The following is a 10,443-nucleotide window of genomic DNA, read 5'->3' as shown; positions in this document are numbered from 1 at the left end:
ACCTGGAATAGCCAACACAATATTGAAGAAGAAGAACAAAGTTGGAAGATTGACACTACTAAACTTCAGAACTTACTATAAAGCTACACTAATCAAAACAGATGAGATTGGCAAAAGAATAGACAAATAAACCAATGGAGCAGAATAGAGAGCCCAAAAAATACACCCCCACAATTAGAGTCAACTGATCTTTAACAAGGGAGCAAAAGCACCTCAGTGGAGAAAGGATATTTTTTTTTTTTTGAGACAGAGTCTCACTCTGTTGCCCTGGCTAGAGTGAGTGCTGTGGCATTAGCCTAGCTCACAGCAACCTCAAACTCCTGGGCTCAAGAGATCCTACCTACTGCCTCAGCCTCCCGAGTAGCTGGGACTACAGGCATGCACCACCATGCCCAGCTAATTTTTTCTACATATTTTTAGTTGTCCAGATAATTTCTTTCTATTTTTTTTTAGTAGAAGGATATTCTTTTTAACAAATTGTTGGAGCAACTGGACATCCACATGCAAAACAAAAGCAAAAGCAAAACCAAAAACTACACAGAGCTTGTACGTTTTACAAAAATTAACTCAAACCAGATCATAGACCTAAATGTAAAACTATAACATTCACAGAAGATAGCATAGAACATCTAGGTGACCTTGGGTTTGGGGATGACTTCTTAGATATAACACCAAAAGCATGATCCATGAAAAAAAAGATTGATAAGCTGGATTCACTAAAATTAAAAACTTCTCCTCTGCAAAAGACACCGTTAAGAGAATGAAAAGACAAGCTACGGAAAATATTTTAAAAACATTTATCTGATAAAGAACTAATATCCAAAATATACAAAGAATTCTTAAAAGTCAACAGTAAGAAAACAATCCAATCACAAAATGGGCAAAAGATATGAACCTCACAAAACCCACCTCACAGAAAAGATAGATAGATGGCAAATAAGCATATGAAAAGATGCTCCACATCATATGTCATCAGGAAGATACAAATTAAAACAATAATGAGATACCCCTACAACCTATTGGAATGACTAAAACCCAAAATACTGACAACACCAAATGCTGGCAAGGATGTGAAGCAGTAGGAACTCTCATTCATTGCTGGTGGGAATGCAAAGTAGTACAGCCACTTTGAAAAGCAGTTTGGCCGTTGCTTACAAAACTAAACATACGCTTACTATATGATCCAGAAACAGCACTCTTGCTATTTACCCAAAAAGAGCTGAAAACGTGTACAAAAAAAATATCTGTGCACAAATGTTTATAGCAACTTTATTCATAATTGCTGAAATTTGAAAGCAACTAAGATGTCCTTCAATAGGTGCATGGATAAACTATGGTACATCCTTACAAGGAAATACTATTCAGCAATAAAAAGAAATGAGCTATCAAACCAAGAAAAGACATGGAGTTACCTTAAATGCATATTGCTAGGTGAAAGAAGCTAATCTGAAAAGGCTATATACTGTATGATTCCAACTACATATACGACATTCCAGAAAATGCAAAACTATGGTGACAGTAAAAAAAAAAAAACAAAAAACCAAAAAATATCCAGTGCTTTCCAGGAGTCTGAGGGGAAGGAGGAATAGATGGAGCACAGGGTATTTTTAGGACAGTGAAACTATTCTGTATACTACAATGGAGGATACATGTCTTTGTACATTTGTCAAAACCCATGCAACGTACAACACCAAGAGTGAACACTAATGTAAACTGTGGACCTTGGGTGATAATGATGTGTCAATGTTGGCTCTTTGCAACACATGTACCCTTGTGGTATAGGATGTTGATGGAAGAGGCTTTGGGGAGGGTACAAGGGAATTCTGTACTTCCCACTCAGTTCTGTAAACCTAAAACTACTCTAAAAAATAAGGTATATAAAAATTTTCTAAAATAAACAAAAATTGACAAAACAACTGCGATCACCCAGGGAGTGAGTGCTGCTTAAAAAAAAAAAAGAAGAAGTGACCTAAGTGAGCCTTGGAGGTCAGGGAGATAAGTAATGAGCAAAGGAGCCTGAAAACAAGTGACCAGAGGTAGGAAGAAAGCCAAGAGACAGGTAAGGTCCCAGATGCCAAAAGTGAAGTGCTGCAAGGAGAGACTAATCAATAGTGCTGAACATTGTGAACAGGTCAAAGAAGATGGAGCCTGAGAAGTGACCTATGGATCAAATCTCTCTCCTTCCAAGTATTCCCTCTAACATCATTTAGAATATTTAATCCTCTCTCAATTCGATTACAAAACAAAAAAAATCCCTTCCTTTTTTAAAAAAACTATCATAATCCTCGGTTCATGGCATACTCTTTCGAGCCCATACCCATCTCAAGCTGCAGTCCTACTTTTGCTCCCTTTTTGTGGCCAAACATCTAATAACAGTTGCTGTGCTCACTAAGCCTTCCCTACACACATCCCTCAGCCCTGTGTAGTCTGACTTCAGTCCAAGACTGACTGACATGCCTCTCAGCAAAGTCTCCGGCAGCCTTAGCCTTGGCTTTCCCCTCAGTGCCCTGAGCATGCACTGACTGTAGGCCACACCTCCTCGGAGCGGCTCTTCCCAGGCTTTGCACATCCCTTCGTTTGGCATGGAATACTCTGCCTCTCTTTCCTCATCCTCTGCTCCCAGTTTATAAGTCCTTTCTGCCTTTGCCACCTTCTTTGTCCTGCTTAGATACCCTTTCTATGAGTCCCCCCTCATGCTTGCAGTGGCTGTTTATCCCAGACACTAAATACCCCTTTACTAGGCTGTAGGCTCCTGAGGACAGGCCTGTGCTTTGTTCAGCATTGTGCTCCATGCCCACTGAGGTGCCTGACCATACCCTCTGTCATGCTCACTCCTTATAGACACACAATAAATGCATTGATCAAATAAATCTTCCAAGAGATTAATGCCCTAGGGAAGAAGTAAAAACATTTTTTTATGACTGCTCCTGGAAATGGGAGAGACAAACAGAGCCCTGAGGCAGCCTTGCCTGGCAGCAGTGAAAGTTCTGAGATAAAAGTGGTGTATTCATAGCACCAGGCCCCATGGCTGCATTTTTCTCCCTTAGCAGCTTTGGGAAAAATCTGAGACAGAAAACAGGGAGGTAGGCCTAGAGTTGGGGTTTTACTCCTAAGAGTAAGGAACCTGACGTTTGAAAAGAAAATGTTTAAAAGTGCTGGTTCTTCTGATAGAAGAAGCTGGATGGAGAAGGGAGTGAAAGCAGGAAGGTCCTGACAAATGACAAGTCTGGGGGGGCCATGGCAAAAGAACAGGTAGTATGGGCATGGCAGTGATGGAAGGTACTCAACTATGGGCAAGGGGGCAACTTTAATATGTGCAACTTTTCAGTTTCAAAGTGGAGACTGAAGGAAATTAGAAATATTTTACCCCAAATATATTTCTTTGACATATGTTGAGATGACTACCATGGGTCTCACAGCCAAGAAAAGAGTCCTCCCCAGATACCACCCTCCTGGCACCTTGACCCAGGGAACCTGCAGCCTCTAGGCCACATGTGGCCCTCCAGATCCCCAAGTGCTGGCCTTTAAAGGATTTGTTCTGTCAAATTTGGATTCAGTCAAAAGGCTGCCCTCAGTGATCCAGAAGACCACATGTGATCCCAAGGCCACAGGCTCTCCACCCCCAACTGTGAGAAAATAAATTTCTGCTGTTTAACCCACCCAGTCTGCAAGTATTTTGGTATGGCAGCCCAAGCAGACTAAATACATTGAGGGACCAGTAGGCACTGCACATCTACCTAAAGATTTTGGAAAAACACCCCAAGACAAAACAATACAGTAAATATAAAAGCAGGAAACAACATGAGAAAATATAAGAGGTATGTATTAATTTGCTGGCCCTGTCATAACAAAGTACCACGTAGTGGCTGTCTTAAACAACAGAAATTTATTTTCTCAGAGTTCTGGAGGTTAGATGTCTGAAATCAAGGTTTTGGGAGTTTGGGTTTCTTCCGAGGCCTCTCTCCTTTGCTGTGTCCTCCCATGACCTTTTCTTGTTCTACACACTGGGACAGATAGAGACCTCTGGTTATCAGATGAGGACCCTGCCATTATAACCTCATTTAACCTTAATTATCTCCTTAAAGTCCTCCAAATACATTGGGAGTGATGGTTTCAACACATGAATTTTGGGGGGACAAAATTCGGCCTATAACACTGTCTGTCCTCCCTTTCCATTTTAGAAATGGCATTTTAGCTATGTACTTGCCCATCCAGGCAAAGATGACACTTCCAAGCGGCACTTGTGGTGAGATGTGGCATGTGGGGTGTGGGCAGAAGGAATGTGTGCACCTTCTTGGTATGTCCTCAATGTCTTGCCTTTTCCCACTGGCACAATGGGACATGGCAGTGTACCGTCTTTCTCTATGCAGATGACTGCTGGGCTGTGGGAAGGCGGGGTGAAAAGTAGAATGGACCTATGCCCCAGCAGCTTCAGGAGGACAGCCACTTCACCCACCTCACCTGCTACAGGAGGTAAAAAAAAACAACAGCCCTCTGCTTTGGTGGGGACAATGTTGAATCTCTTCACATCAGAACTTTATTGTAACTAATTCAGAACTTGGTACCTGGAAGTAGAGTGGTGCCAAAACAGAACATGTGCAGTTTTGTCTTCATGACTAGACAGCAAAGGCAGAGAAGGTACAGCTTGGAAAGCTGGTGACCTTTGCTACACATGGGAAAACATTTCATATGATCCTTTCCTGTTATACCTTAGGAGGCAGACTACATGTGATTAAAATGATAGGCCTAAGGGAAATGGCTGGAAATAATTTGGAATGGCGCTAAGTGTTGGCTCCTTCTTGCCACTTTCAGCAAACCCTCACAGAAAAACTCAGACTAGAGGAAAGTAGACAGAGACACAGGTGAATAGGCCAAAGCTGGACTAGAGGGGGCTCCCTCTGTCTGTAGCCTGTGATCTGCGCTGACCAAGAGTCTGGTAACTGGGTCCCATGAGGCAGAAAAAGCCAGCTTCTTCTGGACCTCACATGAGGCTCTTGAGGTGAGGACCTGAAGATGAAGCCTAAACAGCAGTTAAGTCTGTGCCCCACGTTCCTCCCAAATACTTCTTGGCCACATAATGGGTGTCTGTCCAGCACGAAACCAAGCATAGGGCCTTCTGAGCTCACAGCCCTGTGCGACTGCACAGATCAAATGCCATGAAGACTGCCCTGCCCACAGTGGCCTGTGTCTTCTTTGTGGAACGTCATCCTGTAAATACATGCTGGGCAAGTGGCCAAAGTCAGGCACTGCCTTCCCACTGAGCCTGGCAGTTCAGGTGGCCTCAACGTAGCCACCTTGAGGTAGAGAGAGGAGGATGAGGAGCACAAAGACCAGTAAATCAGACAGGAGCCCTCAGGTTGAAACCCGACACTAGATGGGGCCTTTGCATGTGGAGCTGATGGAAGGAAGTAGATGGGAAGTAGATGAGAAGCTGCTCCACTCTTAGAGTGAGTGATATTATAGTCTAGAGAAACCATAAGCCTGGCCTGAGACCCGCCAGGCCCCAAACTGCCACACCGGGAAGGCCCTGCAGAGCTGTGCAGCCCCAGCCAGCACAGGCGCTCACACCCCTTCACAGGTGTGCATGGAGGATCAGGACAAGGAAGCCCTCCTGAAGGGTCGGGTCAGGTGTGCTGAGACGGGGGCACCAGGGCGCTGTTTGGGGCCCCCGCCCTGTCAGGGACAGGGTCTCCAGCATTCCCGCGGAGGTGCTCATGAGAGGACACTGCAGACCCTGCACGGAGATAGCTGCCAAGTTCCCTTACACCATGTAGAAACTCTGCATTCAAAGTAACTAGGCAGCATGCATAATAACCACACATCAGAGCTGTCCCTGGACACCGCAGGCAGGGCCCGAATGCTGCTGCACGTTGCCCACTGTCCCCCTTGACGTTGCGTGCTGGGTGGTGGAGGGAGGCGACTTGCCCTTTAGCTGTAGGACATGGTGGAGAGGCTGTACCTTGTCCAGAGGGGGACTGGACTGAGCTGCGTTAGGGGCTGGATGGGACATTGGATAACTCCTCTTGGGGAGGGACTGCATCCGGGTGCAGCAGGTGACCCCATGGGAAGACTGCGGCAGAAGCAGCCCATTATCCCTACTGCCTGTTCTCCTCTCGCCCTCCAAGCCAGCAAGCAGAACATCCTGACAGGGGCACCTGGGTCCCTGATGACTTCTGGGGAAAACCACCCTGCAAACTTGTGGTTTTACAGGAGAGAAACAAAATTGTACTCCAAGTGCTCACACTGACGTTACCCAGGTTCCTAACTTGCCAGTGCAGGGGTGTGAAGTGACATCTCATTGTCCAACTTGCATTTCTCTGAGGCGTAACTAGCAGAGGATCTCTTCCATCCCAGTGTCACAGAAATATTTCCTGCATGTTTTTTCTACTAACCCATTGTTTACTGTGCATATTCAGGTCTTAGTGCATTCAGAGGGTTCTGTTGTTTGCATTGTTGGAAGGGGTCTGGTTCTGTTCTCCACTGATGAGCCCGTTTCTCAGCACCTCTGTGTTGTGGGGCCGTTGTCTATTAAAGTGCCGTTTGTACAGAGTCTCACACTGATCTCTCGATTGTGCTGCTTTTGCTATTTGTCGATTCTTCTGCCGATGCTGACAGCATGTCCTCCCTCTTTTCCTTTTTTGTTTTTAGACAGAGTCTTGCTCTGTTCCCCAGGCTGGAGTACAGTGGTATAATCATAGCTCACTATAGCCTCAAACTCATGGGTTCAACAGATCCTCCTGCCTCAGCCTCCCAAGTAGCTGGGACTACAGGTGCCACCACACCCAGCCCCTCTTTTCCTTTTTAAGGTTGATTGAAATATTCAGTGACTTTTAATTTTCCATACACATTTTGAGTTTCCTCCTAAAAATCCAAGTAGAACTTTGTGTTGCAGTGAATTTATAGGTTAAATTGGGGAAAATTTACATCTGCAAAATATTAAGTTGGTCTATCCGCGAGCAAGAAATATATCTCCATTGATTGAGACAGTCTTCTGTGTCCTTTACTATAAACATTTCGAAGTGTTCACAGACGTCTTGAGTGCTTTTTGTTATTTTAATTCCCAAATATCCTATAGTTTTTATTGATATTATGGAGGATATCTTATTTCTTCTACATTATTTGGTTGTTTATTGCTGGTGCAGAAAAATGCTATTGATCCTTTTTTCGAATTTCTTAAGATAAATGCTTTTATCTTCTTTAATAACAAGAAAGTATTTGAGGCTATACAGTTTTCTTTGAATACAGTTATCACTTTGTCCCATAGTTTTGGGGATGAAGTATTTACTTTTCAGTGCTTTGTAAATAATCTGTAATTTTCCAGCTAATATCATTTTTGATTTAAAGATTATCTAGCTGGGCATGGTGGCTCACTCCTGTAATCCTAGCACTCTGGGAGGCTGAGGTGGGAGGATCGCTTGAGCCCAGGATTTCAAGACTAGCCTGAGCAAAAGTAAGACCCCGTCTCCACTGAAAACAGAAAAAATTAGCCAGGCATGGTGGCATGTGCCTGTACATCCAGCCACTTGGGAGGCTGAGGCAGGAGGATCACATCTTTTCATAAAAGTGGACAGTAGGAATATCTTGGGCAGTGGAGCAGGTCTGGAAGGTTTTGTAGCAAAGGTTAACCCAGCTCAGTCATGCTGCCTGGAGAGTCAGGGCCTCATAAACTGGAATCAGAGGCAGGTACTTCAGTCCCAAAGATCTTGCGATTTCCCAGTGATACAAAATGCCTCTGACTCCTACATGGAAATGAGCAATAATGGAACCCACCCATTGCCTTTTAATGCTCATGAACATACATAGAAAACCTGAGTTAACCTTAAGAACTGGTGGGGAAAATGAAATATAAACCTAACATGACAAACCAGTAGGACTGGCAGCACGGGACTATATGCAACAACTTAATACACGCTAAGGCAGAACATCTTTTACAGGAGAAAGATCAAATCTCAGTCCCTGACTCACATCCTAAGTTCTGGGTCAAGACCTAGTGATGGAAGGTCAAGGTCAAGGGTCAACCTAAGGAGTTCACAACACCAAAGCATCAGTGGAAATGCCACAAAACAGACAGACACAGAGGAAAAAGCACAAGGGCTATTGCGGCCATCAGCACCTGCCTCCACTGCCTGGAGTATCCTTTTTCCTTACAGCAAAGGCTGCCCAAAGTCTCTCGGATTTTTACTTAATAACCTCATACTTTGGCAATAGTCAGACACCAGAATTAACTAGAGTAAATATCCTACTCCTGATTCCCACACATGGACCAGATCCTGGCTGTGCCGTGGCACACCACCTCATCTGCTGTGACAGCTGCCTGCCAGGCAGGGTCAGTCCTTTGGAGTACAAGTTTCAAGACAGATCAGGGCTCTTCTCAACAACTCCTCTCCATATCTCTGGTCTCCAAGTCCAATCAGCCTACAAATGTAGTTCAGGAAGAGCAGACCATCCAAACCGTTGTGAACGCTACTGGTTCAATGAGTAGCAAATAACGTCTACACCTCAAAGTATGAACTGCCAAAGTTCTATCACAATCCACATAGCCTGTGGTGAAAACTGCTGATACATAAAGAGCTGAGGTAGGAGACTTCAACTACTCACTACATAGCACAGGTGAAAGGTAACTATGAAGAAACACCTGTTGCCTCACTATCTTCCAGGGTGACCTGCAAATACTCCACTTATTTTTTCCTTGTGAGGACAGTGAGCATGACTAGACACAGCAGCAATCTCTGGGAAAAGCAGGAACAAGGGAGTCTTCAAAACAGGTTACAAGATGGGTACAATGTCTACCAAGCAGAACTCAGATTCCTGGATTTCACAACTGTCCTGACCAATGTTAGTCTCCTTGTTTCTAGAGTTTCAGGTCACACCGCTGTCACCAGTATGGGTCACAGTGGGATTCCTGTACCTCTGCTGACACTGGCATATAACTCCTCCAAAAACGGTTTCTTTCCGCCAACTGGGAAAACTGAAACGCCCTCCTCTCAATTCTAACTAATTTGCTTGGTTAACACATTGACTGCCACACTAGAAAACAATTTTTTCCCTTGGGGCCACAATGTTTTATTATGAAAACAGAATAAAAACTTCGAAAACAAAATGATCCTTTCTAATTTAATGAAAAATTTGTTATTTTTTATTGTTTTCTGCGTGTGTTATATGCAACTTGAAAATAGTTCACACGGCTCCTGAGGTGAAGAGACGTGAGTTACATATGCTTCACGAGGCCCCAGGATCAAAACTAGCATGAGTTAAATACAACTCACAGGGCAGTTAATGTGTTAAGAAGCCAGGAGGTACCAAGTGGATGACTGCTCTGTGCCAATTATCAAAGACAGCACATGGAGGCTTTGCACCACCAGGAGACAGCCTGGCTCCCAACAAGTATTAATGCCATCACCAAGCTAAGTAAGAAAGTGGGTAACAGAAATTTATGACTGGAATCAAGAGCACTAACAACCATGACAAATAAAATTTGGCAGAATCTGGATGAAATATTTTATGGAAAACAAAAAATATAATCCAAACAGATCATAAGGTTACTCATAAAGATGTTTTAGCCATACAATCTAAAATAGGTTGAGAACGAATACTGAGGTTCTTAAGTAAACACCTCCATTGTATGTAAACAGGGACTAACAAAGAAAGAAGTCATATATATGACTGACTTGGTTCTCTAATCATGGGCCTCTGAGGAAGACAGTGCCACAGCTTCCTAGTGCTGTCGTCTCTTGAGGGGACTTCAAAGAAGAGATCTTTGGGGCAAAAATAGTGAATTTCTTTTTCTTCCTTCCTAAAAGACCTTTTTCTAGAAGCAGAAGTTGTAACTGGATAAAAAGCTCCAAGTCCCTGACTCAGAATGCAGCAGGAAAGCCAGGTGAGTCGGAACTGAGCTTTGACTCAACTCCTGGAGATCAAGGGCTCATCACCTCAGGAATGGACAGGCACTCCATGGCTATCTGCAATGGACATGTGAAGTCATAAGCCACAGGCTCCCACCTTAGGCCTTTTTCTCACTTTCCTTCACTGAAAGCACATCTAGAAGACCCATCTACCAAACCTTGTTTAAGTAAAATGTGCAGTTTCCCATTTGATTTAGTCAGATGGATGTACTGGGCCAGCCATGGGACTGGGCTTCCTCCTGGCAGTGTCTGAACTCCTAGAAACCTAGAAGGGCAGGAGAGTGTGGCCATGACAGGTGCTCATGAAGCATTTCAGGTGGTGCCCAAGAGTACGGGCTTTGGAGCCACATAACCCAGCTCTGCTACTCAGCAGCCTCTCTGTAACTCAGGCTTATCTGTAAAATGAGTTAACAACACTACTTACTTCCCTGAGTTTATGTGAGGACTAAATGAGAAAACTCATTTATCACAGTCCCTGGCACATTGTTAGACAAAAAGGTAAATGTTGTTGACAAAATCAGAATTTTTGTTCAGCACATAA

Source organism: Propithecus coquereli, unplaced genomic scaffold, assembly GCF_000956105.1.
Source record: "Propithecus coquereli isolate 6110/MARCELLA unplaced genomic scaffold, Pcoq_1.0 Scaffold28, whole genome shotgun sequence".
In the NCBI taxonomy this organism is placed as follows: Eukaryota; Metazoa; Chordata; class Mammalia; order Primates; family Indriidae; genus Propithecus; species Propithecus coquereli.
Note: the sequence above shows the minus strand (reverse complement) of the source record.